The sequence below is a fragment of the Schistocerca piceifrons genome, unplaced genomic scaffold, assembly GCF_021461385.2.
Source record: "Schistocerca piceifrons isolate TAMUIC-IGC-003096 unplaced genomic scaffold, iqSchPice1.1 HiC_scaffold_1893, whole genome shotgun sequence".
Classification (NCBI taxonomy): Eukaryota; Metazoa; Arthropoda; class Insecta; order Orthoptera; family Acrididae; genus Schistocerca; species Schistocerca piceifrons.
This window is the reverse complement of record NW_025727782.1, coordinates 255586-271298: the sequence shown is the minus strand read 5'-3', so window position 1 is coordinate 271298 and position 15713 is coordinate 255586.

Sequence of the window (15713 nt, the reverse complement as noted above, 5' to 3'; positions counted from 1 at the left end):
TGTACTTAAGTCGGCGTTGTGCCTTTTGTATTTAATTCCGAAGCAATTTCTGTGTTTCATCAGCAATAAGAAGGTCAGAGGGATACAGTAAACCTGAAGTGAAGCATCGGAATCTATAACTAGTGTGACAGGAATGGTTTAAAACATAGACAATAGGATGAGGCAGACTTCTTGTACTCAAGTCGGCATTGTGCCTTTTTTATTTAATTCCGATGCAATTTCTGTGTTTCGTCGTCAATAAGAAGGTCCAAGGGATACAGTAAACCTGACGTGAAGCATCGGAATCTATAACTAGTGACACAGGAATAGTTCAAACATTGACATTAAGATTAGTCAGTCTTCTTGTACATAAGTCGGCATTGTGCCTCTTCTTTTTAATTCCGATGTAATTTCTGTGGTTCATCGTCAATAAGAAGGGCAGAGGGATACAGTAAAGGTGAAGCGAAGCATCGGAATCTATAACTAGTTTCACAGGAATGGTTCAAATCATAGACAGTAGGAAGAGTCAGTCTTCTTGTACTTGAGTCGGCATTGTGCCTTTTGCATTTAATTCCGATGCAATTTCTGTGTTTCATCGTCAATAAGAAGGTCAGAGGGATACAGTAAACCTGAAGTGAAGCATCGGAATCTATAACTAGTGTCACAGGAATGGTTCAAAACATAGACAGTAGGACGACTCAGTCTTCTTGTACTTAAGTCGGCATTGTGCCTTTTGTATTTAATTCCGATGCAATATCTGTGTTTCATCGTCAATAAGAAGGTCCAAGGGATTCAGAAAACCTGAAGTGAAGCATCGGAATCTGCAACTAGCGTCACAGGAATGGTTCAAATCATATACAGTAAGAAGAATCTGTCTTCTTGTACTTAAGTCGGCATTGTACCTTTTGTATTTAATTCCAATGCAATTTCTGTGTTTCATCGTCAATAAGAAGGTCAGAGGTATACATTAAACCTGAAGTGAAGCATCAGAACCCATAGCTAGTGTCACAGGACTGGTTCAAAACATTGACAGTAAGAAGAGTCAGTCTACTTGCAGTTATGTCGGCATTGTGCCTTTTGTATTTAATTCCGATGTAATTTCTGTGTCTCATCGTCAATAAGAAGGTCCAAGGGATACAGTACACCTGAAGTGAAGCATCGGAATCTTTAACTAGTGTCACAGGAATGGCTCAAATCATAAACAGTAAGAAGAGTCAGTCTTCTTGTACTTAAGTCAGCATTGTGCCCTTTCTATTTAATTCCGATGCAATATCTGTGTTTCATCGTCAATAAGAAGGTCAGAGGTATACATTAAACCTGAAGTGAAGCATCAGAACCCATAGCTAGTGTCACAGGACTGGTTCAAAACATAGACAGTAAGAAGAGTCAGTCTACTTGTAGTTATGTCGGCATTGTGCCTTTTGTATTTAATTCCGATGTAATTTCTGTGTCTCATCGTCAATACGAAGGTCACAGGGATACAGTACACCTGAAGTGAAGCATCAGAATCTATAACTAGTGTCACAGGACTGGTTAAAAACATAGACAGTAGGAAGAGTCAGTCTTCTTGTACTTAAGTCGGCATTGTGCCTTTTGTTTTTAATTCCGATCCAATATCTGTGTTTCATCGTCAATAAGAAGGTCAGTTGGATACAGTAAACCTGAAATGAAGCATCGGAATCTATAACTAGTGTCACAGGAATGGTTCAAAACATAGACAGTACTAAGAGTCAGACTTCTTGTACTTAAGTCGGCATTGTGCCTTTTGTATTTAATTCCGATGCACTTTCTGTGTTTCATCGTCGATAAGAAGGTCAGAGGGATACAGTAATCCTGAAGTGAGGCATCGGAATCTCTAACTAGTGTCACAGGAATGGTTCAAAACTTTGTCAGTAAGAAGAGTCAGTCTTCTTGTACTTAAGTCGGCATTGTGCCTTTTCTATTTAATTCCGATGCGTTATCTGTGTTTCATCGTCAATAAGAAGGTCCAAGGGATGCAGTACACCTGAAGTGAAGCATCGCAATCTATAACTAGTGTCACAGGAATAGTTCAACACAATGTCTGTAAGAAGAGTCAGTCTTCTTGTACGTAAGTCGGCATTGTGCTTTTTCTATTTAATTCCGATGCAATTTCTGTGTTTTGTCGTCAATAAGAAGGTCCAAGGGATACAGTAAATCTGAAGTGAAGGATCAGAATCTATAACTAGTGTCACAGGAATGGTTCAAAACATAGACAGAAAGAAGAGTCAGTCTTCTTGTACTTAAGACGGCATTGTGCCTTTTGTATTTAATTCCGATGCCATTTCTGTGTTTCATCGTCAATAAGAAGGTCCTAGGGATACAGTAAACCTGAAGTGAAGCATCGGAATCTAAAAGTAGAGTCACAGGAATGGTTCAAACATAGACAGTAAGAAGAATCAGTCTTCTTGTACTTATGTCGGCGTTGTGCCTTTTGTATTTAATTCCGAAGCAATTTCTGTGTTTCATCAGCAATAAGAAGGTCAGAGGGATACAGTAAACCTGAAGTGAAGCATCGGAATCTATAACTGGTGTCAGGAATGGTTTAAAACATAGACAATAGGATGAGGCAGACTTCTTGTACTCAAGTCGGCATTGTGCCTTTTTTATTTAATTCCGATGCAATTTCTGTGTTTCGTCGTCAATAAGAAGGTCCAAGGGATACAGTAAACCTGACGTGAAGCATCGGAATCTATAACTAGTGACACAGGAATAGTTCAAACATTGACATTAAGATTAGTCAGTCTTCTTGTACATAAGTCGGCATTGTGCCTCTTCTTTTTAATTCCGATGTAATTTCTGTGGTTCATCGTCAATAAGAAGGGCAGAGGGATACAGTAAAGGTGAAGTGAAGCATCGGAATCTATAACTAGTGTCACAGGAATGGTTCAAATCATAGACAGTAGGAAGAGTCAGTCTTCTTGTACTTGAGTCGGCATTGTGCCTTTTGCATTTAATTCCGATGCAATTTCTGTGTTTCATCGTCAATAAGAAGGTCAGAGGGATACAGTAAACCTGAAGTGAAGCATCGGAATCTATAACTAGTGTCACAGGAATGGTTCAAAACATAGACAGTAGGACGACTCAGTCTTCTTGTACTTATGTCGGCATTGTGCCTTTTCTATTTAATTCCGATGTAATATCTGTGTTTCATCGTCAATAAGAAGGTCAGATTGATACAGTAAACCTGAAGTGAAGCATCGGAAACTATAACTAGTGTCACAGGAATGGTTCAAAACATAGACAGTAGGAAGAGTCAGACTACTTGTACTTAAGGCGGCATTGTGCCTTTTGTATTTAATTCCGATGCAATTTCTGTGTTTCATCGTCAATAAGAAGGCCCAAGGGATACAGTAAACCTGAAGTGAGGCAACGGAATCTATAACTAGTGTCACAGGAATGGTTCAAACATAGTCAGGAACAGGAGTCAGTCGTCTTGTACTTATGTCGGCAATCTGCCTTTTCCATTTAATTCCGATGCAATTTCTGTGTTTCATCGTCAAATAGAAGGTACAAGGAATGCAGTACACCTGAAGTGAAGCATCGGAATCTATAACTAGTGTCACAGGAATGGTTCAAAACACAGACAGTAAGAGGAGTCAGTCTTCTTGTACTTAAGTCGGCATTGTGCCTCTCGTATTTAATTCCGATGCAATTTCGGTGTTTCGTCGTCAATAAGAAGGTCCAAGGGATACAGTAAATCTGAAGTGCAGCATCGGAAGCTATAACTAGTGTCACAGGATCGGTTCAAATCATAGACAGTATGAAGAGTCAGTCTTCTTGTACTTAAGTCGGCATTGTGCGTTTTGTATTTATTTCTGATGCAATATCTGTGTTCCATCGTCAATAAGAAGGTCAGAGGGATAGAGTATACCTGAAGTGAAGCTTGGCAATCTATAACTAGTGTCACAGGAATCGTTCAAATGACAGTCAGTAAGAAGAGTCAGTCTTCTTGTTCTTAAGTCGGCATTGTGCCTTTTGTATTTAATTCCGATGCCATTACTGTGTTTCATCACCAATAAGAAGGTCAGAGGTATACATTAAACCTGAAGTGAAGCATCAGAACCCATAGCTAGTGTCACAGGACTGGTTCAAAACATTGACAGTAAGAAGAGTCAGTCTACTTGCAGTTATGTCGGCATTGTGCCTTTTGTATTTAATTCCGATGTAATTTCTGTGTCTCATCGTCAATAAGAAGGTCCAAGGGATACAGTACACCTGAAGTGAAGCATCGGAATCTTTAACTAGTGTCACAGGAATGGCTCAAATCATAAACAGTAAGAAGAGTCAGTCTTCTTGTACTTAAGTCAGCATTGTGCCCTTTCTATTTAATTCCGATGCAATATCTGTGTTTCATCGTCAATAAGAAGGTCAGAGGTATACATTAAACCTGAAGTGAAGCATCAGAACCCATAGCTAGTGTCACAGGACTGGTTCAAAGCATAGACAGTAAGAAGAGTCAGTCTACTTGTAGTTATGTCGGCATTGTGCCTTTTGTATTTAATTCCGATGTAATTTCTGTGTCTCATCGTCAATAAGAAGGCCCAAGGGATACAGCAAACCTGAAGTGAGGCATCGGAAGCTATAACTAGTGTCACAGGATCGGTTCAAAGCATAGACAGTATGAAGAGTCAGTCTTCTTGTACTTAAGTCGGCATTGTGCCTTCTGTATTTATTTCCCATGCAATTTCCGTGTTTCATCATCAATAAGAAGGTCAGAGGGATACAGTAAACCTGAAGTGAAGCATCGGAGTCAATAACTAGTGTCACAGGAATGGTTCAAAACATAGTCAGTAAGAAGAGTCAGTCTTCTTGTACTTAAGTCGGCATTGTGCCTTTTCTATTTAATTCCGATGCAATTTCTGTGTTTCATCGTCAATAAGAAGGTCAGAGGTATACAGTAAACCTGAAATGAAGCATCGGAATCTATAACTAGTGTCACAGGAATGGTTCATAACATAGACAGTATGAAGAGTCAGTCTTCTTGTACTTAAGTCGGCATTGTGCCTTTTGTATATAATTCCGATGCAATTTCTGTGTTTCATCGTCGATAAGAAGGTCCAAGGGATACAGTAAACCTGAAGTGCAGCATCGGAATCTTTAACTAGTGTCACAGGAATTGTTCAAACATAGACAGTAAGAAGAGTCAGTCTTCTTGTACTTAAGTCGGCATTGTGCCTTTTGTATTTAATTCCGATGCAATTTCTGTGTTTCATCGTCAATAAGAGGGTCAGAGGAATACAGTAAACCTGAAGTGAAGCATTGGAATCTGTAACTAGTGTCTCAGGAATGGTTCAAACATAGTCAGTAAGAAGAGTCAGTGTTCTTGTACTTAAATCGGCATTGTGCCTTTTAATTGAATTCCGATGCAATTTCTGTGTTTCACCGTCAATAAGAAGGTCAAAGGGATACCGCAAACCTGAAGTGAAGCATCGGAATCTATAACTAGTGTCACAGGAATGGTTCAAAACATAGTCAGTAAGAAGAGTCTGTCTTCTTGTACTTAAGTCGGCATTGTGCCTTTTGTATTTAATTCCGATAATGTTTCTGTGTTTCGTCGTCAATAAGACGGTCAGAAGGACACAGTATACATGAAGTGGAGCATCAGAATCTATAACTAGTGTCACAGGAGTGGTTCAAAACATAGACTTTAAGAAGAGTCAGTCTACTTGTACTTAAGTCGGCACTGTGCCTTTTCTATTTAATTCCGATGCAATTTCTGTGTTTCATCGTCAATAAGAAAGTCCAAGTGATACAGTACACCTGAAGTGAAGCATCGTAATCTATAACTAGTGTCACAGGAATGGTTCAAAACATAGACAGTAAGATGAGTCAGTCTTTTGTACATAAGTCGGCATTGTGCCTTATGTATTTAATTCCGATACAATTTCTGTGTTTCATCGTCAATAAGAAGGTCCAAGGGATACAGTAAACCTGAAGTGAAGCATCGGAATCTATAACTAGTGTCACACGAATGGTTCAAATCATAGACAGTGAGTCAGTCTTCTTGTACTTAAGTCAGCAATGTGCCTTTTCTATTCAATTCCGAAGCAATTTCTGTGTTTCATCGTCAATAAGAAGGTCAGAGGGATACAGTAAACCTGAAGTTAAGCATCGGAATCTATAACTAGTGTCACAGGAATGGTTCAAAACATAGACAGTAGGAAGAGTCAGTCTTCTTGTACTTGAGTCGGCATTGTGCGTTTTGTATTTAATTCCGATGCAATTTCTGTGTTTCAACGTCAATAAGAAGATCAGAGGGATACAGTAAACCTGAAGTGAAGCATCGGAATCTATAACTAGTGTCACAGGAAGCGTTCAAATCATAGACAGTAGGAAGAGTCGGTCTTCTTGTACTTAAGTCGGCATTGTGCTTTTTATATTTAATTCCGATGCCATTTCTGTGTTTCATCGTCAATAAGAAGGTCAGAGGGATACAGTAAACCTGCAGTGAGGCATCGGAATCTATAACTAGTGTCACAGGAATGGTTCAAAACATAGACAGTAAGAAGAGTCAGTCTTCTTGTACTTAAGTCCGCATTGTGCCTTTTCTAGTTAATTCCGATGCAGTTTCCATGATTCATCGTCAATAACAAGGTCCAAGGGATGCAGTACACCTGAAGTGAAGCATTGGAATCTATAACTAGTGTCACAGGAATGGTTCAAACCATAGACAGTAAGAAGAGTCAGTCTTTTTGTACTTAAGTCGGAATTGTGCCTTTTCTATTTAATTCCGATGCAATTTCTGTGTTACATCGTCAATAAGAAGGTCCAAGGGATACTGTAAACCTGAAGTGAAGCAACGGAATCTATAACTAGTGTCACAGGAATGGATCAATACATGGACAGTGACAAGGGTCAGTCTTCTTGTACTTAAGTCAGCATTGTGCCTTTTGTATTTAATTCCGATGCAATTTCGGTGTTTCATCGTCAATAAGAAGGTCAGAGGGATACAGTAAACCTGAAGTGAAGCATCGGAATCTGTAACTAGTGTCACAGGAATGGTTCAAACCATAGACAGTACGAAGAGTCTGTCTTCTTCTACTTAATTCGGCATTGTGCCTTTACTATTTAATTCCGTTGCACTTTCTGTGTTTCATCGTAAATAAGAAGGTCCATAGGATACAGTAAACCTGAAATGAAGCATCGGAATCTATAACTAGTGTCACAGGAATGGTTCCAAACCTAATAAGTAAGAAAAGTCAGTCTTCTTGTACTTAAGTCGCCAATTTGCCATTTCTATTTAATTCCGATGCAATTTCTGTGTTTCATCGTCAATAAGAACGTCGGAGGGTTACAGTAAATTTGAAGTGAAGCATCGGAATCTGGAACTAGTGTCACAGGAATGGTTCCAAACATAGTCAGTATGAAGAGTCAGTCTTCTTGTACTTAAGTCGGCATTGTGCCTTTTCTATTTAATTCCGATGAAATTTCTGTGTTTCATCGTCAATACGATGGTCCAAGGGTTGCAGTAAACCTGAAGTGAATCTTTGGAATCTATAACTAGTGTCACAGGAATGGTTCAAAACATAGTCAGTAAGAAGAGTCAGTCTTCTTGTACTTAAGTCGACATTGTGCCTTTTGTATTTAATTCCGATGCAATTTCTGTGTTTCATCGTCAATAAGAAGGTCAGAGGGATGCAGTAAACCTGAAGTGAAGCATCGGAATCTGTATCTAACGTCACAGGAATGGTTAAAAGCACAGACAGTAAGAAGAGTCAGTCTTCTTGTACTTAAGTCGCCATTATGCCTTTTGTATTTAATTCCGATGCAATTTCTGTGTTTCATCGTCAATAAGAAGGTCAGAGGGATACAGTAAACCTGAAGTGAAGCATCGGAATCTACAACTAGTGTCACAGGAATGGTTCAAAGCTTAGACAGTAGGAAGAGTCAGTCTTCTTGTACTTAAGTCGGCATTGTGCTTTTTCTATTTAATTCCAATGCAATTTCTGTGTTTCATCGTCATTAAGTTGGACAGAGGGATACAGTAAACCTGAAGTAAAGCATCGGAATCTGTAACTAGCGTCACAGTAATGGTTCAAAACATAGACAGTGAGAAGAGTCAGTCTTCTTGTACTTAAGTCGGCATTGTGCCTTTTCTAGTTAATTCCGATGCAATTTCTGAGATTCATCGTCAATAAGAAGGTCAGAGGGATACAGTAAACCTGCAGTGAGGCATCGGAATCTATAACTAGTGTCACAGGAATGGTTCCAAACATAGTCAGTAAGAAGAGTCAGTCTTCTTGTACTTAAGTCGGCATTGTGCCTTTTCTATTTAATTCCGATGCCATTTCTGTGTTTCATCGACAATACGAAGGTCCAACTAAACAGTATATCCGAAGTGAAACATCGAAATCTATAACTAGTGTCGCAGGAATGGTTCATATCATAGACACTAAGAAGAGTCAGTCTTCTTGTACTTAAGTCGGCATTGTGCCTTTTGAATTTAATTCCGTGCAATTTCTGTGTTTTATCGTCAATAAGAAGGTCAGAGCGATACAGTAAACCTGAAGTGAGGCATCGGAATCTATAACTAGTGTCACAGGAATGGTTCAAAACGTAGACACTAAGACGGGTCAGTCTTCTTGTACTTAAGTCGGCATTGTGCCTTTTGTAATTAATACCGATGCAATTTCTGTGTTTCATCGTCAATAAGAAGGTCGGTGGGATACAGTAAACCTGAAGTGAAGCATCGGAATCTATAACTAGTGTCACAGGAATGGTTCAAAGCATAGACAGTAGGAAGAGTCAGTCTTCTTGTACTTAAGTCGGCATTGTGCCTTTTCTATCTAATTCCGATGCAATTTCTGTGATTCATCGTCATTAAGATGGTCAGAGGGATACAGTAAACCTGAAGTGAAGCATCGGAATCTGTAACTAGCGTCACAGGAATGGTTCAAAACATAGACAGTAAGAAGAGTCAGTCTTCATGTACTTAAGTCGGCATTGTGCCTTTTGTATTTAATTCCGATTCAATTTCTGTGTTTCGTCGTCAATAAGATGGTCAGAAACACACAGTAAACCTGAAGTGGAGCATCAGAATCTATAACTAGTGTCACAGGAATGGTTCAAAAACTAGACTGTAAGAAGAGTCAGTCTACTTGTACTTAAGTCGGCATTGTGCCTTTTCTATTTAATTCCGATGCAATTTCTGTGTTTCATCGTCAATAAGAAAGTCCAAGTGTTATAGTACACCTGAAGTGATGCATCGTAATCTATAACTAGTGTCGCAGGAATGGTTCAAAACATAGACAGTAAGATGAGTCAGTCTTTAGTACATAAGTCGGTATTGTGCCTTTTGTAATTAATTCCGATACAATTTCTGTGTTTCATCGTCAATATGAAGGTCCAAGGGATACAGTAAACCTGAAGTGAAGCATCGGAATCTATAACTAGTGTCACAGGAATGGTTCAAATCATAGACAGTGAGTCAGTCTTCTTGTACTTAAGTCAGCATTGTGCCTTTTCTATTTAATTCCGATGCAATTTCTGTGTTTCATCGTCAATAAGAAGGTCTGAGGGATACAGTAATCCTGAAGTTAAGCATCGGAATCTATAACTAGTGTCACAGGAATGGTTCAAAACATAGACAGTAGGAATAGTCATCTTCTTGTACTTGAGTCGGCATTGTGCGTTTTGTATTTAATTCCGATGCAAGTTATGTGTTTCATCGTCAATAAGAAGATCACAGGGATACAGTAAACCTGAAGTGAAGCATCGGAATCTATAACTAGTGTCACAGGAATGGTTCAAAGCATAGACAGTAGGAATAGTCATCTTCTTGTATTTGAGTCGGCATTGTGCGTTTTGTATTTAATTCCGATGCAAGTTATGTGTTTCATCGTCAATAAGAAGATCACAGGGATACAGTAAACCTGAAGTGAAGCATCGGAATCTGTAACTAGTGTCACACGAAGGGTTCAAATCATAGACAGTAGGAAGAGTCAGTCTTCTTGTACTTAAGTCGGCATTGTGCCTTTTCTATTTAATTTCGATGCCATTTCTGTGTTTCATCGTCAATAAGAAGGTCAGAGGGATACAGTCAACCTGAAGTGAGGCATCGGAATCTATAACTAGTTTCACAGGAATGGTTCAAAACATAGACAGTAAAAAGAGTCAGTCTTCTTGTACTTAAGTCGGCATTGTGCCTTTTGTATTTAATTCTGATGCAATTTCTGTGTTTCATCGTAAATAAGAAGGTCAGAGGAATACAGTAAATTTGAAGTGAAGATTCGGAATCTATAACTAGTGTCACAGGAATGGTTCAAAGCATAGAAAGTAGGAAGAGTCAGTCTTCTTGTATTTAAGTCGGCATTGTGACTTTTCTAGTTAATGCCGATGCAGTTTCCGTGATTCATCGTCAATAACAAGGTCCAAGGGATGCAGTACACCTGAAGTGAGGCATTGGAATCTATAACTAGTGTCACAGGAATGGTTCAAAACATAGACAGTAAGAAGAGTCAGTCTTCTTGTACTTAAGTCGGAATTGTGCCTTTTCTATTTAATTCCGATGCAATTTCTGTGTTTCATCGTCAATAAGAAGGTCCAAGAGATTCTGTAAACCTGAAGTGAAGCATCGGAATCTATAACTAGTGTCACAGGAATGGATCAAAACATGGACATTAACAATTGTCAGTCTTCTTATACTTAAGTCGGCATTGTGACTTTTGTGTTTAATTCCGATGCAATTTCGGTGTTTCATCGTCAATAAGAAGGTCAGAGGGATACAGTAAACCTGAAGTGAAGCATCGGAATCTGTAACTAGTGTCACAGGAATGGTTCAAAACATAGACAGTACAAAGAGTCAGTCTTCTTGTACTTAATTCGGCATTGTGCCTTTTCTATTTAATTCCGTTGCACTTTCTGTGTTTCATCGTAAATAAGAAGGTCCAAGGGATACAGTAAACCTGAAATGATGCATCGGAATCTATAACTAGTGTCACAGGAATGGTTCCAAACATAGTAAGTAAGAAGAGTCAGTCTTCTTGTACTGAAGTCGGCAAATTTCCCGTTACTATTTAATTCCGATGCAATTTCTGTGTTTCATCGTCAATAAGAACATCAGAGTGATACAGTAAACTTGAAGTGAAGCATCGGAATCTGTAACTAGCGTCACAGGAATGGTTCCAATCATAGTCAGTATGAAGAGTCAGTCTTCTTGTACTTAAGTCGGCATTGTACCTTTTCTATTTAATTCCGATGAAATTTCTGTGTTTCATCGTCAATAAGATGGTCAGAAGGACACAGTAAACCTGAAGTGAATCTCCGGAATCTATAACTAGTGTCACAGGAATGGTTCAAAACATAGTCAGTAAGAAGTGTCAGTCTTCTTGTACTTAAGTCGACATTGTGCCTTTTGTATTTAATTCCGATGCAATTTCTGTGTTTCATCGTCAATAAGAAGGTCAGAGGGATGCAGTAAACGTGAAGTGAAGCATCGGAATCTGTATCTAACGTCACAGGAATGGTTAAAAGCACAGACAGTAAGAAGAGTCAGTCTTCTTGTACTTAAGTCGGCATTGTGCTTTTTCTATTTAATTCCAATGCAATTTCTGTGTTTCATCGTCATTAAGTTGGACAGAGGGATACAGTAAACCTGAAGTGAAGCATCGGAATCTGTAACTAGCGTCACAGTAATGGTTCAAAACATAGACAGTGAGAAGAGTCAGTCTTCTTGTACTTAAGTCGGCATTGTGCCTTTTCTAGTTAATTCCGATGCAATTTCTGAGATTCATCGTCAATAAGAAGGTCAGAGGGATACAGTAAACCTGCAGTGAGGCATCGGAATCTATAACTAGTGTCACAGGAATGGTTCCAAACATAGTCAGTAAGAAGAGTCAGTCTTCTTGTACTTAAGTCGGCATTGTGCCTTTTCTATCTAATTCCGATGCAATTTCTGTGTTTCATCGTCATTAAGATGGTCAGAGGGACACAGTAAACCTGAAGAGAAGCATCGGAATCTGTAACTAGCGTCACAGGAATGGTACAAAACATAGACAGTAAGAAGAGTCAGTCCTCATGTACTTAAGTCGGCATTGTGCCTTTTGTATTTAATTCCGATTCAATTTCTGTGTTTCGTCGTCAATAAGATGGTCAGAAGGACACAGTAAACCTGAAGTGGAGCATCAGAATCTATAACTAGTGTCACAGGAATGGTTCAAAAACTAGACTGTAAGAAGAGTCAGTCTACTTGTACTTAAGTCGGCATTGTGCCTTTTCTATTTAATTCCGATGCAATTTCTGTGTTTCATCGTCAAAAAGAAAGTCCAAGTGTTATAGTACACCTGAAGTGATGCATCGTAATCTATAACTAGTGTCGCAGGAATGGTTCAAAACATAGACAGTAAGATGAGTCAGTCATTAGTACATAAGTCGGCATTGTGCCTTTTGTATTTAATTCCGATACAATTTCTGTGTTTCATCGTCAATATGAAGGTCCAAGGGATACAGTAAACCTGAAGTGAAGCATCGGAATCTATAACTAGTGTCACAGGAATGGTTCAAATCATAGACAGTGAGTCAGTCTTCTTGTACTTAAGCCAGCATTGTGCCGTTTCTATTTAATTCCGATGCAATTTCTGTGTTTCATCGTCAATAAGAAGGTCTGAGGGATACAGTAATCCTGAAGTTAAGCATCGGAATCTATAACTAGTGTCACAGGAATGGTTCCAAACATAGTCAGTATGAAGAGTCAGTCTTCTTGTACTTAAGTCGGCATTGTGCCTTTTCTATTTAATTCCGATGAAATTTCTGTGTTTCATCGTCAATAAGATGGTCCAAGGGTTACAGTAAACCTGAAGTGAATCTCCGGAATCTATAACTAGTGTCACAGGAATGGTTCAAAACATGGTCAGTAAGAAGAGTCAGTCTTCTTGTACTTAAGTCGACATTGTGCCTTTTGTATTTAATTCCGATGCAATTTCTGTGTTTCATCGTCAATAAGAGGGTCAGAGGGATGCAGTAAACCTGAAGTGAAGCATCGGAATCTGTATCTAACGTCACAGGAATGGTTAAAAGCACAGACAGTAAGAAGAGTCAGTCTTCTTGTACTTAAGTCGCCATTATGCCTTTTGTATTTAATTCCGATGCAATTTCTGTGTTTCATCGTCAACAAGAAGGTCAGAGGGATACAGTAAACCTGAAGTGAAGCATCGGAATCTACAACTAGTGTCACAGGAATGGTTCCAAACATAGTCAGTATGAAGAGTCAGTCTTCTTGTACTTAAGTCGGCATTGTGCCTTTTCTAGTTAATTCCGATGCAATTACTGAGATTCATCGTCAATAAGAAGGTCAGAGGGATACACTAAACCTGCAGTGAGGCATCGGAATCTATAACTAGTGTCACAGGAATGGTTCCAAGCATAGTCAGTAAGAAGAGTCAGTCTTCTTGTACTTAAGTCGGCATTGTGCCTTTTCTATTTAATTCCGATGCCATTTCTGTGTTTCATCGTCAATACGAAGGTCCAACTAAACAGTTAACCCGAAGTGAAACATCGAAATCTATAACTAGTGTCGCAGGAATGGTTCATATCATAGACACTAAGAAGAGTCAGTCTTCTTGTACTTAAGTCGGCATTGTGCCTTTTGAATTTAATTCCGTGCAATTTCTGTGTTTTATCGTCAATAAGAAGGTCAGAGCGATACAGTAAACCTGAAGTGAGGCATCGGAATCTATAACTAGTGTCACAGGAATGGTTCAAAACGTAGACACTAAGACGGGTCAGTCTTCTTGTACTTAAGTCGGCATTGTGCCTTTTGTAATTAATACCGATGCAATTTCTGTGTTTCATCGTCAATAAGAAGGTCGGTGGGATACAGTAAACCTGAAGTGAAGCATCGGAATCTATAACTAGTGTCACAGGAATGGTTCAAAGCATAGACAGTAGGAAGAGTCAGTCTTCTTGTACTTAAGTCGGCATTGTGCCTTTTCTATCTAATTCCGATGCAATTTCTGTGTTTCATCGTCATTAAGATGGTCAGAGGGATACAGTAAACCTGAAGTGAAGCATCGGAATCTGTAACTAGCGTCACAGGAATGGTTCAAAACATAGACAGTAAGAAGAGTCAGTCATCATGTACTTGAGTCGGCATTGTGCCTTTTGTATTTAATTCCGATTCAATTTCTGTGTTTCGTCGTCAATAAGATGGTCAGAAGGACACAGTAAACCTGAAGTGGAGCATCAGAATCTATAACTAGTGTCACAGGAATGGTTCAAAAACTAGACTGTAAGAAGAGTCAGTCTACTTGTACTTAAGTCGGCATTGTGCCTTTTCTATTTAATTCCGATGCAATTTCTGTGTTTCATCGTCAATAAGAAAGTCCAAGTGTTATAGTACACCTGAAGTGATGCATCGTAATCTATAACTAGTGTCGCAGGAATGGTTCAAAACATAGACAGTAAGATGAGTCAGTCTTTAGTACATAAGTCGGCATTGTGCCTTTTGTATTTAATTCCGATACAATTTCTGTGTTTCATCGTCAATTTGAAGGTCCAAGGGATACAGTAAACCTGAAGTGAAGCATCGGAATCTATAACTAGTGTCACAGGAATGGTTCAAATCATAGACAGTGAGTCAGTCTTCTTGTACTTAAGTCAGCATTGTGCCTTTTCTATTTAATTCCGATGCAATTTCTGTGTTTCATCGTCAATAAGAAGGTCTGAGGGACACAGTAATCCTGAAGTTAAGCATCGGAATCTATAACTAGTGTCACAGGAATGGTTCAAAACATAGACAGTAGGAATAGTCATCTTCTTGTACTTGAGTCGGCATTGTGCGTTTTGTATTTAATTCCGATGCAAGTTATGTGTTTCATCGTCAATAAGAAGATCACAGGGATACAGTAAACCTGAAGTGAAGCATCGGAATCTATAACTAGTGTCACACGAAGGGTTCAAATCATAGACAGTAGGAAGAGTCAGTCTTCTTGTACTTAAGTCGGCATTGTGCCTTTTCTATTTAATTTCGATGCCATTTCTGTGTTTCATCGTCAATAAGAAGGTCAGAGGGATACAGTCAACCTGAAGTGAGGCATCGGAATCTATAACTAGTTTCACAGGAATGGTTCAAAACATAGACAGTAAAAAGAGTCAGTCTTCTTGTACTTAAGTCGGCATTGTGCCTTTTGTATTTAATTCTGATGCAATTTCTGTGTTTCATCGTAAATAAGAAGGTCAGAGGGATGCAGTAAACCTGAAATGAAGCATCGGAATCTGTAACTAGTGTCACAGGAATGGTTCAAAACATAGACAGTAGAAAGAGTCAGTCTTCTTGTACTTAATTCGGCATTGTGCCTTTTCTATTTAATTCCGTTGCACTTTCTGTGTTTCATCGTAAATAAGAAGGTCCAAGGGATACAGTAAACCTGAAATGAAGCATCGGAATCTATAACTAGTGTCACAGGAATGGTTCCAAACATAGTAAGTAAGAACAGTCAGCCTTCTTGTACTGAAGTCGGCATTGTGCCTTTTCTATTTAATTCCGATGAAATTTCTGTGTTTCATCGTCAATAAGATGGTCCAAGGGTTACAGTAAACCTGAAGTGAATTTCCGGAATCTATAACTAGTGTCACAGGAATGGTTCAAAACATAGTCAGTAAGAAGAGTCAGTCTTCTTGTACTTAAGTCGGCATTGTGACTTTTCTATTTAATTACGATGCAATGTCTGTGTTTAATCGTCAATACGAAGGTCCAAGGGCACAGTAAACCTGAAGTG